Raw genomic sequence first — 15,204 nt, 5'->3', positions numbered from 1 at the left:
ACCATTTTAAAGGGCCAACACACAAAATTTTGGGTGCAGCCACATACCTTGGGTTCAGGGAGAAGGAGGGCAGAGCAGACTGGAGCTGTCTTAGAGAGTCCAAGGGTGGGGGCTTTGGGGATGGAGCTCAGATTTCTGTGCTGAGTCATTCCCCCATATGGCAGAGGATATCTTTCTCAGGCAGACCTTTGCCACCCAGGCAGCTTTTGCCTGAGGGGACGGAAGCGATTGCCCCACCCTGTTGTAAAACCTCTTGCCCCACCCTGTGGAGTTTAGGCCTTGCTGTGGTCTACAACCTGAGGCTCATTAAGACTGAGAATAACAAACAGCCTGCAGGCAAAGGTGGATCTCAGGATGCTTTGAGTCTTTGCCTGATCTGCTTCTGGATCGGGGCTAGGAAAAGCCGACCTTGGTGCACACCTTGGTCCTTTCCAAATGCACCTGGTTCTAGATGAGGGAGCCTCAAGCTGGAGATTGCTGAAAGCTCCAAACAGGGTACTCAGGGACAGTCACAAACAGCATCTGACATTGTCCTGCACCGGAAACCCTCCAAAAAGACTGAGAGTTGTAGCAGGCCTACTTAAAACATAGAAACAAACCCAAACAGGCAGCCAAAATGGGGAGACAAAAAAGCCCCAAATGAAAGAACAAGAGAATTTTCCAGAAGAAGAGCTAAATGAAATGGAGATATGAAATTTATCAGATATAGAGTTTAGAATAATGACTCTAAGGATGCTCAACAGCATGAGAAAGATATGAAAACTATGAAGGAAATTAACAACAACATTGCAGAAATAAAGAACACATTGGAAGGAATAAACAGCAGATTAGAGGAATCCAAGATTGGATCAGTGAATTAGAAAACAGGGTAGAAAAAAAATCACTCAATCAGGGAACCAAAAGGAAAAAAACAATTAAAAAACAGGAGGACAGTTTAAGGGAGCTGTGGGATAACATGAAATGTTACTAACATCCACATAATAAGCATTCCAGAAGGTAAAGAAAGTAAGCAAGGGTTAGAGAACCTGTTTGAAGAAATAATGGCAGAAAACTTCCCTAACCTGGTCAAGGAAAAAGTCACTCAAGTTCAGGAGGCACAGAGAGTCCCAAGCAAGAAGAACCCAAAGAGGCCCACACCGAGACACATCATAATTAAAATGCCAAGAATTCAAGACAAAGAGAGAATCTTAAGGGCAGCAAGAGAAGAGCAATCTGTTACCTACAAAGAGCTCCCATAAGGCTGTCACCTGACTTCACATCAGAAACTCTACAGGCCAGAAGCAAATGGCATGAAGTATTCAAGGTAATGCAAAACAAGGATCTGAAACCAAGACTACTCTATGCAGCAAGACTATCATTCAACATAGATGGTGAAATAAAAAAAACAAGGCTAAAAGTGTTTATCACCACTAAACCAGCATTGCTGGAAATGTTAAAGGGACTGATGTAATAAGAAGTGGAATGCTTGGTGGGGCTTCCCTGTGAGGTCTTCCGGGCGAGGGATTTTGTTTGCTGGGAGTTTTATTGCTGCTTCAATTTCATCAGTTGTTGTTGGCCTATTCAGGTTTTCTCATTCTTCCTGATTCAGTTTTACATGATCTCACTCATACATGGAATCTAATAAACAAAATAGACTGAGGAACAAAATAGATCCAGAGACATAGAAGCATGGAACAGACTGACAAATCTCAGAGGGATGGTGGGGGTGGTGGGTGGGTGGAAGAGATTAACTGAAGAACTTATGTGCATTTTATGCATAACGCATGGGCACAGACAATAGTGTGGGGAAGGCCTGGGGTGGGGGCTGGATAGAAGGGGTTAAGGGGAGAAAAAAGGGGACATCTGTAATACTTTCAACAATAAGGACACTTTTTTTTTTTTTTTAAAGTTTACACTATTAGTCTGAATATTTCCACAGAAATTTGGGGGAACCTTTTGGGTTCCTCTAGGCCATGCACATTTGGGGAAGGGAGTAAGGAAATTTCCCCTAGAAGTAAGGGACAGGGATGTCCTTAATTGACTATTATGCTACATTTGATGTCCGATCCAGGGTAGTTTGAACTAAGGTGGTATAGCCAACTATATGTTGATCCTGAGCAAGAAATGCACCCTCTCCACTACTGCCAAATTTTGGATAATTTATGCCAAAGGATTGATGCTAATTCCACAAAAGCTTCTATGGTCCTAGGAAATCCACTGCAAAGACACCGGGAAGCTGTGTGACTACACTGAAATCAGTCATATAGCTTTCAGGTTGGATGTTGCAATGATAAGCTATGTCTATATCATTATGTGAACTTAGAGCTACTGAGCCTAAGAAATTATCTGGTGAAATAACTGGTGGCAGAAGACCTCAATGTCTTGTGTTTACCAGCCTCTAGGCACCCCATTCCTCAAGAAAGTGGAGCTTTTCAGAAAGTACATTTGATATGCTTGAACTTGATCACCCTACACTCTGTTCCTCCTGCTGAAACAGGATTCCATTACATTGAGTTGTTTATAATTTTTTTTATGATTATAAATAAAGCCACTATAAAGATTTGCACACAGGTTGCTGTGTGAACATAAGTATTCATTTCTCTTGGGTAAATATCTAGGAGTAGAATCACTGAATCATATGGAAAGTGTATGCTTAACTTTATAAGAAACTGCCAAACAATTTTCCATAATGGTTGGACCATTTTACATTCCCACCAGTGTGGAAATAAACAAAGATCACCCAAATGAGGAAAAATAGAGGCTATTTATTCAGTTTGCTGTATAGCAAGGGAGTCAGCCACCATCACTTGCGTTTGGCAGAGACTCAAAGGTTGCCTGCCCTTGAGTAGTTGGAAAGCTTTAGAGTGTAAAAAAGGGAGGGCTTTAGGTATTTCCTGATTGGAGGCAATTAGCCTGGAAATGCTGTAGGCAAGCTAACCAGCAGGGCATCCTATGTGATTGGTTAGGGAGGCATTTTTTACTTTCTCTGGTTGGTCCTAAATTGCAAGCGGGGACAAAAATTAGGGAAGTTGGCAGTTACTAACTAAAGGTTGACTGTTGGGGGTCAGTTGCAGAGGTTGTAGTTTGGCTTCCTGGACTAGTTGCTGCAGAGGTTGTGGTTTGGCTTCTGTGGCTACTTGCTCCAGAGGTTGCAGGTCAGAGATCTATATTTTTATATGAATCTTGCCATTGTCCTTTTGTAGATCCTGTCTCTCGCTAGCAATGTATGAGCATACCAGTTGTTCTGCATCCTCACCTGTACTTGGTATTGTCAGCTTGGGAGAGATTTGTTGGGGATGGGGTAGGGTGGCCATTCTAATAGATGTTTAGCGGTATGCCATGTGGCTTTAATTTACATTTTGCAAATGACTAATTATACTGGGCACCTTTTCATGTCTTCATTTGAAATTTGTTTATTTTCTTGCATTGTTGCACTAGCTAGGACTTCCAATATGATACTGAATAGGAGCAGTGAGAGTGGACAACTTTCCCTTGTGCTTGATGTTAGGGGAAAGCATTCAGTATTTCATAATTAAGTATGATTTTAGTTGAGTTCCCTCCTACTCATAGTTTGCTGATAGTTATCATAAGTGGGTATTGTCACATGCTTTTTTCTTCACGTATTAAGGTGACCATATGATTTTTTCCCCTTGACTGTTAAAATGGTAAATTGCATTGATTGATTTTCAAGTGTATAACCATCCTTGCATTCCCAAGATGAACTCTATTTGGACATGATTATTACTTTTTATGTACTGCTGAATTCTATTTGATATTTTCTTACAGATTTTCCCCTCTATATTCATGGGAGATACTGGTCTGCAGTTTTTCTTCCTTGTGATATCTTTACCTGGGTTTGATTACGAGGCTGGCCTCATAAAATAAATTGAGAAGTATTCTCTTCTATTTTCCAAAAGAGATATAGAACTGGTATTATTTCTCTCCTCAATGTTCGGTAGCAAAACCATCTGAGACAGTTCTTATTGTTGGAAGTGTCAATGTAAGAAATGTCCAAACCTAGAAACAATGGACAGGACTTGTTTAAGGCAAAGATAAGCCTTTTAGCAAAGAGCTCATATGCCTGGAGTGTGACTACCCACCATGACCAGCCCAGTTAGGAATATATGATCAGATCACCCTGTGGGGTTGCTTTCCATAAAATCCCTTTTTCATCCACAGAAGGCTTTTAACTATAAATTTAATTTCCTTAATAGATATATTTATTATTATTTGGAGGGTATAGAAATACACTATTTTATTACAAAGATTCTCATTAAAAAATGAAAACAGTATCTCCAAAAGGAAACTACCAATCCCTACCTGCAGAATGGGAAAGGGAGGGGGGCAGAGGTCAGGCAGTGTGAGTTTCTTGGATCGCTTGGAGCTGGTTGGAAGGTACGAGAATAGAACCAATGTAAAGATGGCTGATGTTACCTTTTTTTTTTTTTTAAATATATCTTTATTGATTTCAGAGAGAGGAAAGGAGAGGGAGAGAGAGAGAGACAGAAACACCAATGATGATAGAGCCATTGATCAAGCCCACGACCCGGGCATGTGCCCTGACCGGGAATTGAACCTGGATCACCTGGATCCTAGGTCGACGCTCAACCTCTGAGCCACGCCTGGCTGGGCAAGGCTGATGTTACCTTAAGGAGCCTGTAAAGAACAGGGGGGCCCTGAAGACCCAGCCACCCCTTCTAGAATGCTCAATAAGGGCACCTTTCCAAAGCTACTAAGCAGGCATGGGCACTTCAGGACTTTGTCTTACGAATGCTTATGAGAACAGAATCCCTTCCACCCCGAGCTGGAACCCTTTGTGGTTCAAAATTAAAAGCTGGAGAGGGGTGGCAAGGTAGCTATTAGAAGAGCCTACCCAGCACTTGTGCCCTGCTTCCTGTCTAGTCCCTGAGGATATTTATATTTAATACCTTTTATATAAATACGCATAAATAGAAAATATAAAATCTGAGGGGTTGCAGGAGAAAGGTGGGAGACTTGGCAAAAAGCCAGAACTGGAGAGGTCTGCTCAGGCCGCTTGACCTGAGCAGTTAGCCCTTTGGTTTCTTGTTTGTCCTCCTTGGTTTTCTCTTCTGTGGCTTCTTTCTTCTCTTCTAGGTCTTTCTCTTTTTCAATCTCTGTTTTGATTCTCTTGGCTTTTTTGAAGTTGGAAGAGTTCTTGTGGCCCCTTCTCCCTCCTCATCAGAGTCGGAGAATTCTCCCTCACAGGCAATTCATTTGTCAGAGGAAACTATCAAGATGCGCTCGTCAGGGTCTTCTCCACCCTCTGCCACTCTCCTCCGGAACGGCATCCTCTGCGATCACCTGCATTTGGACCCCAGGTGCGTGGTTCTCGGCTTCTCGGGTTCTCGAACAGTCGCTGTTTGCTCTTCTCCAGGTACTCATTCAGCTTCTGGTTAGTCATTTTGGAAGGACTGATGTGAAATTTGAAATCTGGCCCAAACTATTCAAAGTAGTTGTTGCACAGAAGTTCATTAGGAATCTCTGCATCCAGGGCCACAGCTGTTTCGTATGTCCAGCACCGGGCAACACTATGAATGGTGTAGCCACCTCCTCCCAGCATCAGCATAGGCATGTTAAAGCTCTTCACAAATTCCACACACTTGGAGTGCCCTTCGATGGTCAGATTGAAGCAATCTAACTGATCCCCAGTCAGAGAGTCAGAGCCGCACTGTAAGACCACCTCACTGGGCTGGGACATCTCCATTACTGTAGATATGACCGGCTTGAAAATGGCCTCACAGGACTCGTCATTAATCCCATCTCGAAGTAGGTAGCTAACAGCATAATACTTGCCTTTGCCAGCCCCAATATCCCATAGGTTCCAAGTTCCTGCGAAGTACTCTCCATATTTATGAAAGGACATAGTCATGACCTGGTCTGTGGTATAGAAGGCTTCTTCCATGCCATCACAGTGGTGAATATCGCTGTCAACAGACAGCACCCTCTGGTGATACTTTAGCAGTTCCAGGATAGCCAAAACCATACCACTGACATAACAGAAGCCAGATGCCTCAGACTTCTTTGCATGATTCAGGCCTCTAGCCCAATTCACAGCAATGTCCATCTGCTGCTTAAGTTTCACAGCACTTGCCACAGAGCCACCAGTAGATAATTGGCAGAACTCAAATAGGCCATCAAGTACTGGACAGTCCTCTCCAACACTGAATCCCTGCAGCTGTTTGCTGTACTCAGACATGTTATCTGGGCGGATGGAGGGCAAGAATTTCATGCAGTCATCATTGTGGTAGTTGGTCATCTCAGCATTAGCTTTGTGAGAGCGACAGATTTCCATTTTTCAACAGAGACCATAATTAAGTAGCAAATTGTGGGTCATGAGGCTTCATTGGGTGGCCTTGTCCATAACAGTAATTTCTAAAATCCTGTCATAGTTGTAGTAACAGAGTTTCCTCCTGGTGCCCTGAGTGTGCACCATCTTGCTTACCTCCCTTCTCTCCCATTCATCCGTCTGATATTGTGATTTTTAATAAATATATACTTGGTTTTTCTCACCATTTCAGGCATGGAGCTCCTAAAACCCTTGGAATTCCCTAAATGATAAGAGCAAAAAAGTGTCTTTTATTATGTTAATGAAGTGACTTTTGGAAAGCCCCTAGGTCACCTAAGAATGGAGGCTGGTTGCTAGAGGAGCAACCTGATTAGAGGGTTGGAACTTTCAGCCCCACTCTCCAGTCCTCTGGGGAGGGGAGAGGGGCTGGAGGTTAGACCAATCATCAATGGCTAATGAATTAATCAATCCTGCCTATGTAATAAAACCTCCATAAAAACCAAGGACTGGGTTGGAAGAGCTTCCAGATTTGTGAACACAGGGAGACTGGGGAGAGTGGTGCCTGAAGAGGGCTTGGAAGCTCCAGCCATTTCCCCATACCTTGCCTTATGCACCCCTTCCATCTGACTGTTCCTGAGTTATATCCTTTTATAATAAACCAGTGTTCTAGTAAGCAAAATATTTCTGTTAGTTCTATGAGATGCTCTAGCAGAATATGTTTTCTGCATCAAATTTCTTATCTCTTTCTGAGACTTCAATGATGTGAATGTTAGACCTTTTGATATGTCCCACAGATCACTGAGGCTCTGTTTACTGCATTTTTAATATATTTTTCTCTATGTTTATCAGATTGGAAAATGTCTGACTGTTCATTGACTTTTTCCTGTCACCTCCATCCCACTGTTGGACTATTCCAGCGAAGTTATTATTTCAGATATTGTATTTTTCAGTTCTAAAATTTCCACTTAGTTCTTTTTTATAGTTTCCATTCTGCCAAGAAAAATATCTCTCTCTATTTAATACGTTTACCAAGAAATAGTTATAACAGCTGCTTTAAAGTCTTTGTCTAATAATGCCAATATCTGAGTCATCTCAGGGCTGACTTTCACATTTTGGCTCCCCTCCCAACCTGCATGCCATTATTAACTTTACAGGCTCCTCAAGTAGTTAGTTGCATTTTGTATTTTGTTCATGGTTTTCAGTTGTAATCAATGGGAAAGATAGGCTGTATTGGGCCTACCAGAAGTCATTGCTAAATTTTAATAATACAATGGATGAATGTTGAAAACATCATGTTAAGTGAAAGAAACCAGACACAAAAGGCCACATATTGTGTGATTCCACTTACGTGAAGTATCCAGAATAGATTAATCCATAGAAACAGAGAAACAGACTCATTGTTTACAAGGTACGAGGGGAAGGGAAGACTGAGGAGTTGCTAAGAAACCCCACATGCAGGCACGCCTCATTTTATTGCACTTCACTTTATTGTGCTTCACAAATGTTGCATTTCTTACAAATTGAAGACAAGATCCTTCATCAGCAAATAGATTGCAACTCACTTTATTGTGATACTTACTTTATTGCAGTGGTCAGGAACCAAACCCACAATATCTCTGAGGTGTGTCTACATGGGGTTTCTTTTGTGAATTGCAAAATGTCCTGAAAATAAATAGTCATGATGGTTGCATAACTCCACAAATACATTAAAAACTTCTTTTTCTTTAAAGGGGCGAATTTCGTGGTATGTGAATTATATCTCAAGTTGTTGTTTTGAAAAATATATATGTAATCATAAGATTTTTATACTTATTTTCAACAAATACTGTATTCTATTTGAAAGTTAACTTTGAAATACCCTATTGTACAGTTAGTCCCCAACATAATTATACATGTTCATTTCAAGAGCAAGTTCACTGACAGTTCACAATTATTCTAGCTCACTTTGGATACAGTTTTTGTTTCCAGCCCAAGTCAGATGGAGTACTCATTTTGAAGCTGTTCAAGCATCAAAGACAATTTTTGAAATTTAACCTCAACCTCTGAAGTATACTTTGATTTTTTTTAATGCAAACACAAGAGGATCAGCTCAGATCCTACTCTCTGTGTATGTGTTTTTTCTTTTCTAAGTTATCTTTTTGTTTTCGGCTATGAATTTTTTTTTATTTTAATTTTTTTTTTTAAGATTCTAATTTTTTATTTTTTTAAATTTATCTTTATTGTTGAAAGTATTACAGCTGTCCCATTTTTCCCCCCCAATTGACCCCCTCCACCTCGCTCCCACCTCCTCCCCAGGCCTTCACCCCGTCATTGTCTGTGTCCATGGGTTATGCATATATGCATATAACTTCTTTGGTTAATCTCTTCCCACCCTCCACCCCTCTTCCCCCTTTCCTCTGAAATATGATCGTCTGTTGCATGTGTCAATGTCTCTGGATCTATTTAGCTTGTCAGATTCTTTTGCTCATTAGCTTCTTGTTAAAGAAGACCCTTCAGCTTTTCCTGTACTGTTGGTCTGGTGGTGATGAACTCCTTTAGCTTTTTCTTATCTGTGAAGCTCTTTATCTGACCTTCAATTCTAATGATAGGTTTGCTGGGTAGAGTAATCTTCGTTGTAGTTCCATGTTTTTCATCACTTTGAATATTTCTTGCCACTCCCTTCTGGCCTGCAAAGTTTCTGTTGAGAACTCAGCTGACAGTTGTATGGGTGCTCCCTTTTAGGTAACTAAGTGCTTTTCTCTTGCTGCTTTTAAGATTCTCTCTTTGTCTTTAACCTTTGGCATTTTAATTATGATGTGTCTTGCTGTGGGCCTCTTTGGGTTCCTCTTGTTTGGGACCCTCTGTGCTTCCTGGACTTGTAAGTCTATTTCTTTCCCCAGGTAGGGGAAGTTTTCTGTAATTATTTTTTCAAATAGGTTTTCAATTTCTTGGTCTCTTTCTTCCCCTTCTGGTATCCCAATAATACAAATGTTGGGCCGCTTGAAATTATCCCAGAGACTCCTTATGCTACCTTCATATTTCTGGATTCTTTTTTCTTTTTGTTCTTCTGGTTGGGTGTTTTTTGTTTCCTCATGTTCCAAATTGCTGGTTTGATTCTCAGCATCCTCTACTCTACTGTCAATTCCCTGCAAATTATTCTTCATTTCAGTTTGTAGCCTTCATTTCAAATTGGTACTTTATTATGTCATCGATTTTCTGTTATTTCCCTAATAGTCTGCTTAAACATCCTTATAAACAAAATTCTGAACTCTATATCTGTTAGCTTGCTTGGATCTATTTCATTTAGTTCCTCTTCTAGAAATTTCTTCTGTTCTTTCCTGTGTGACATGTTTCTTTGCCTCCACATTCTGGCTCCTTCCAGGTGTTTATTTCTATGTATTAGATAGAGATGCTATGTCTCCTGGAATTTGTAGAGTGGCTTTGTGTAGTGGGTGTCCTGTAGGGTCCAGTGGCTCAACCTCCCCAGTCCCCTGAGCTGGGCCTTCTAGGTGCTCCCCTGTGTGGGCTGTGTGCACTGTCCTGTTACAGCTGAGCCTTGGTTGCTATTGGCATCACTGGGAGGAATTGAACCCCTGGCCAATCCACTGTGAGGACCAGCTGCAACTACAGCCAAAGAGCTGCTGTGCTGGAGACACCCCTATGGAGCAGGATTTACTTCAGTGGAGCTTTAGTGTTCACCAAGAGAGCCCCTTGAGTGTGTCACTCGTGGATGTGGTAGGGTTGTAATCCAGCATGGTCAAGTCTGACCACTGGGTGCACTGTCTCTGGGGCCTCCAGAGAGGTGCAAAGTCAGCCTGTGCCAGTGCCTTGCCCAGGGCCACCCAGCATGAGCTACACAGCAAACCATAGTTGGCTTCTACTTGTGCTGGGCTTGGCATTGCCCAGGAGAGGCCAAGCTATGAGCCAGTGCAGGCTGCCGCTAGTGCCAGGCCTGGAGCCACTTATCAAGCCGTATGGGGTCCGCTGCTGCTTGTTTGAGAGATTTTAGGAAAGTTCTAAGCATGAGGCTCGAGAGGCCACTTGCACAGAAAAGTCCCTGGAAATGGCCTGGATGAGCGGCAGGTGGGGAGGGGCGGGGCCACCGGGAATCACGGGGCGGGGCCAAAGGTGTGAGTCATGTGCTGGGGATTCAAACATGGTGCCTGCCTGCCGGCTGTGTGTGGGGAGGACTCGCCAAGGGAGCAATGGCCTCTGCCAGCCCTTCTGCCTGGGAGGAAGCCGCCCCTCCACCTCTCCCCCAGATTTCAGGCAGGTTAGTTCCTCCCCAGTGTCCCAGGTCCTTTCAGGCTGCTCCCGGCGCTGGGCTCAGAGGGAGCGTCCGAGTGAGTCCGTGCGCGGGCCCCTTGAGAGGAAAGCCTGGGGCTCCCGCAGCCTCCGCGACCCTCAGCGACAGTCCCCGCTGGTTTCACAGCCTGGAGTTGTGGGAATTTCTCTTCCTGGCCCCGGAGCCCTGGGCTGGGGGCCTGCTGTGTGGCTGGGATCCCTGGCTCCTCCAGGAAACCCCCACCACCGAGATGCCCTCCCAGGTTTACCCCATGGCAGCGGGTGTGGGCCCTCCGCCGTGTCTCTGGGATTCAGCCCCAATCCGCCCGCGTCCCCGCCCCTCCTACCGGTCTCAGTGCTGCTTCAGTTCCCTGGTTGTAGGGCTTCTGTGCAGCCAGATTTCAGGAGACTCTGAGTGATGGTGGTTCTGTATTTTAGTTGTAATTTTGATGCGGGTGCAGCTGTTACCTACGCCACCATCTTGTTTCTCCTTCACTGCTGTGAATTTTTAAGTGCAATTCATCAGACACAAACTACTTGCAAACAGCTGTAATCAGCCTTAAACAATACACAGCGAAGCACCGAGCTTTAAATTGTTGCTTGAAGCCCGGCCGGGCGTGGCTCAGCGGTGGAGCGTTGACCTAGGATCCAGGCGATCAGGGTTCAATTCCCGGTCAGGGTACATGCCAGGCTTGCAGGCTGCAGCCGATCAATGACCCTCCCGTCATTGATGTTTCTACCTCTCTCTCTCCCCCTCCTTTCCTCTCTCTGAAATCAATAAAGATATATTTAAAAATAAATAAATAAATAAATTGTTGCTTGAAGATTGAGCACAGAAAATGTGGAGAAGGCCATTAACTATGCAACAACAAAATATAAGAAAATAAGCATTTACATTGAAAAAATAATCATTTCAAAAAAGAAATGAATAAAAAATTTTTAAAACAAAGTATGAATCCATAACTTTTTTATTGTAATTTTTTAAAAAATATATCTTTATTGATTTTAGAGAGAGGAAAGGAGAGGGGGAGAGAGAGAGATAGAAACATCAATGATGAGAGAGTCACTGATCAAGCCCTCAACCCGGGCATCCTGGGCATGTGCCCTGACCGGGAATCGAACCCCAGTCGCCGGGATCCTAGGTCGACGCTCAACCGCTGAGCCACACCCGGCTGGGCTATTGTAATTTTTTAACTTTTAATTTTTAAAAATTGTCCTGGCATGATTATGTAGACAAAATTCAATAAAAGAAAATTCTCACTGTCTCATTATTTTCTAGCCATGATTATTATAATTATTCTTTTTGATTCATGATTACTAAAATTAATTTAAGGGTGTTAAAAATTATCTGTTTTGAGTATCAAATAAGCCAAGTATGCAGCTGCCCTTTGGTTTTGATTGTAGCAAGGATGGCACCTGTGATTAAGACTTTCCCTTGGACATTGTGACACACTGTTTCAGACACTGACCCAGGACCCGTCTAAGACCATAGGTCTTCTACTTAACCCACAGTAAATTTCCACTACTCACCCCACCCAACTCTAAGTCTATTCTAGATATGGTCACACCCTACCCAAGGAATAGAACATGTACATCTGGACCCCACTGATGCCAGCTCCTCCCCAGAGCCCCCATCTTACCTAAGTTTATCATGCTACCAGACACAGCTGCTGGCTCCATCTCAGAGCCCCACCTTAACCTTTAAACAGCCTTAAAAACCTCAGTCCCTCACGGAGATAGGGCTTGCTCTCTATAGCTCTCAGCCCCTTTCCTCCCTTGGAAAGTGAATAAACCTTTTTGCTCAGTTACTCCTCTCTGTAAATTCTTTCACACCCTGCAGCTTAAATCAAGAAAGCCATCAGAGCCCACCTAACACTGTATTTTCCAAACATAGCTGCTTCATTGACTTTCCTCCCATTGAGAGATGCACTGTATGTTCAGTCTCCTCACTCTTAACTGGGCCCTTGTGACTGCCTCAACCAATAGAGTATAACAGAAATGACATCTGTGACTTGCAATGCTAGGTCATAAACATTTCATACACTCCCTTCCACCTGCTCTCTTGGAACTCAGCCACCATGCTGTGAGGAAGCCCAAGCCACAGGCGAGGCCACATGTAGGTGTTTCAGCTGATAACCATTGGATGTGTAAGGAAGCTTTCAAGATGACTCCAGTTCCAGTCACAACCTGAATATAATGAGAGATCCCAAGTGAGAAATCCCAAGTGAGAAACCACCTCGCCCAGGTAACTCCCAGAACCATTAGAGATAATAATAAAATATTGTCAATATTTTAAGCCTCCAAGTGCTGGTGATTTATTAGGTACCCAGAGAAGATTTTGGCACCAAGAGTGGGGTGCTGCTGAAACCAAAAGCATGTGGCATTGGCTTTAGGACCAGGTGTTGGGGAGAAGCCTAAAGGGCCTTAAGGAGAATGTTAGTAAAGGCCTCAAGTGCTTCTAGAAGGTTGTTGGTGAGGGCTTAAAGGAAAGTAAGAGAAGTGTTCTTGGAAACTGGAGGAAAAGAATTATGTGCCCAAGGGAAATTTTGTTATGTATCTAACATTGTTAGGTGATAGTGGAAACTTTGTCTCTTGCAGTAACATGAAAAGTAGGAAATGTAGCTAATAAACTCAGTAATCTAAGGAGATTTCTAGGCAAAATCTTAATAGTACCACTTGATTTCTCACTGCTTATGGTAAACTGCAAGAGGAAAGAGATTAGTTAAAGATGAAATGTTACACATGAATGATCTAGGACTTGCAGAGTTCAAAATAAAACTGTTTTTTTGCTCAGTCACTCCAAATGACTAACAATGCCAAAACTAAGAAATGGTTTCTGAGCAGAGGTCAAATCCAGGGCATTTTCAGGAAAACATGTTCTGAAAATCAAGCCAGAGGCATAACTATAAAACTGTTTTTTAAAACCTCAGGAAGATTTAAGGTGGTGCTTCAAACAGACAAAGGCCTTTTAAAGATCTCAAAGGTATATCTAACAAAATTTCTCTAGTAAAACAATAGGGCTTTTAAGAATCTTCAGGACAAGGAGTCCAAGCTAGAAAAGGGGTTATTGCAAAGAAATTTATATACAGATTTTTGTCTAATAGGTTGTATTATAACTAATACATACAACACCCACAAGGTTTCAAAATATATATATAAGCTTGGCCCTGGCTGGGTAGTTCAGTTGGTTAGAGCATCGTCCTGATATGCAAAGGTTGTGGGTTCAATTTCTGTTCAAAGTACATACAAGAATCAACCAATGAATGCATAACTAAATGGGAATGCAAATCAATGTTTCTCTCTCTCTCTCTCCCCCTTCCGTTCTCTCTAAAATCAGTTTTTAAAAATTTTTTAATATCTATATAAGCTTGAATTGAAAGGAACAGAAACAGTACAAATAGAAAAGAGAACTTTGCACCTGCAAACTTCTATGGGCAAGAATCAGCCTAGCTCACTGCTGCCGTGTGCGGGAGGCTGTGCCTACCTGCTCCCACCGGCTGAGGCTGCTCAGGTGCCCCGGGCTGCTGATTCATGACTTTCTGCCATTTCTTGGCAAAAATGCCAACCAATGATGCTGTTATGAAGAGACTGGAACAGAAAGGTGCAGAGGCAGACAAATCATTGACCATCTTAAGCAGCAAGTTGCTCTTCTTAAGGAAAAAAGCAATTTTGTAGGCCACTTTGAGAGAAGAGAAGAAACTTTGAGTTGAAAATGCTAAAGTGAAGAAAGAAATTGTAGAATTAAAGCAAGAGCTAATTCAGGCAGAAATTTTAAATGGAGTGAAACAAATACCGTTTCCAGCTGGTACTCCATTGAAGCTAATTCCAGTTCCTGAAACTGTGATACAGTCTATACCGCTCACAACCGTATCTTCCGGTGCCAAAGAACAGACGGGAGAAGAAAAGAAGGTGAAAGAGAGACTTGACACGGAAGGAGAGAAAAGAGAAAAAGCAGCCATCAGTAGCAGGAAGTGCTGACTCTGAGCCAGGGGATGCCCCCCGTCTGCGTCATGGAAGCGGTTGTCCCGTCAGTGACGCAGTCCCTGCCTGTAGCAGACGTGGGTGCTGGCGAAGTGGCCCAGGAGTAGCCTGGGGAGTAAGTTCCTCGAACCAGGTGCGAAATCAGACAGCGATTTTTCTTTGTAACCTAAAACCTGCGAAGATGGGGGGAGCGCTGTCTCTGGCAATGGTGGCCTGCGCCAGCTCACCACAGGAAGCCGAAGTCTTGGCACCTCCTCTGGGCCTGTTCTTGAGACAGAATCACTTTGATGCTTTTCCTGGAGACCCTGACCAGGAGTTGAATCCTAAGGAGAAGATTTGGGAGCAGCCCCAGCCTGGTCTTGACACTAATGATGAGCGTGTGGCTATTTACAAAGCAGCTCCCTATGAGGTGAAAGGGAAGAGTGTGCATGGCTCAAGCCATGACCAACAGTGAAATAAAATAAGGTTTAGCCCCAGCCGGTTTGGCTCAGTGGTTAAAGCATCGGCCTGGGGACTGAAGGGTCCCAGGCTTGATTCTGGCCCAGGGCATGTACCTCTGTTGCAGGCTTGATCACCAGCCCTGGTCTGGGCTCGCGCAGGAGGCGACCAATTGATGTGTCTCTGTCACATTTAGGTTTCTCTCTCTCTCTCTCTCCCCCCACCTTCCACTTTTT

At 43.2% G+C, this 15,204-nt stretch overlaps 2 pseudogenes across 2 annotated transcripts; one reads left to right on the top strand and one right to left on the bottom strand.

Moving 5' to 3' along the window:
- Window positions 1–4,626: 4,626 nt before the first annotated feature.
- LOC308568840 (histone deacetylase 1 pseudogene) lies at window positions 4,627–6,433 on the bottom strand (annotated as a pseudogene). The gene is made up of 2 exons: window positions 5,020–6,433; window positions 4,627–4,635 (listed from the first exon to the last, which is right to left on the bottom strand). The product of its transcript is annotated as a histone deacetylase 1 pseudogene (transcript).
- A 7,647-nt stretch (window positions 6,434–14,080) lies between these two features.
- On the top strand, window positions 14,081–14,994 carry LOC308569081 (aminoacyl tRNA synthase complex-interacting multifunctional protein 1 pseudogene; annotated as a pseudogene). Its single transcript has one exon. The product of its transcript is annotated as an aminoacyl tRNA synthase complex-interacting multifunctional protein 1 pseudogene (transcript).
- The last annotated feature ends 210 nt before the right edge of the window (window positions 14,995–15,204 follow it).

This window comes from Miniopterus schreibersii (genome assembly GCF_964146895.1).
Source record: "Miniopterus schreibersii genome assembly, chromosome: 16".
Classification (NCBI taxonomy): Eukaryota; Metazoa; Chordata; class Mammalia; order Chiroptera; family Miniopteridae; genus Miniopterus; species Miniopterus schreibersii.
Note: the sequence above shows the minus strand (reverse complement) of the source record. Positions and strands in the feature narration are given on the sequence as shown.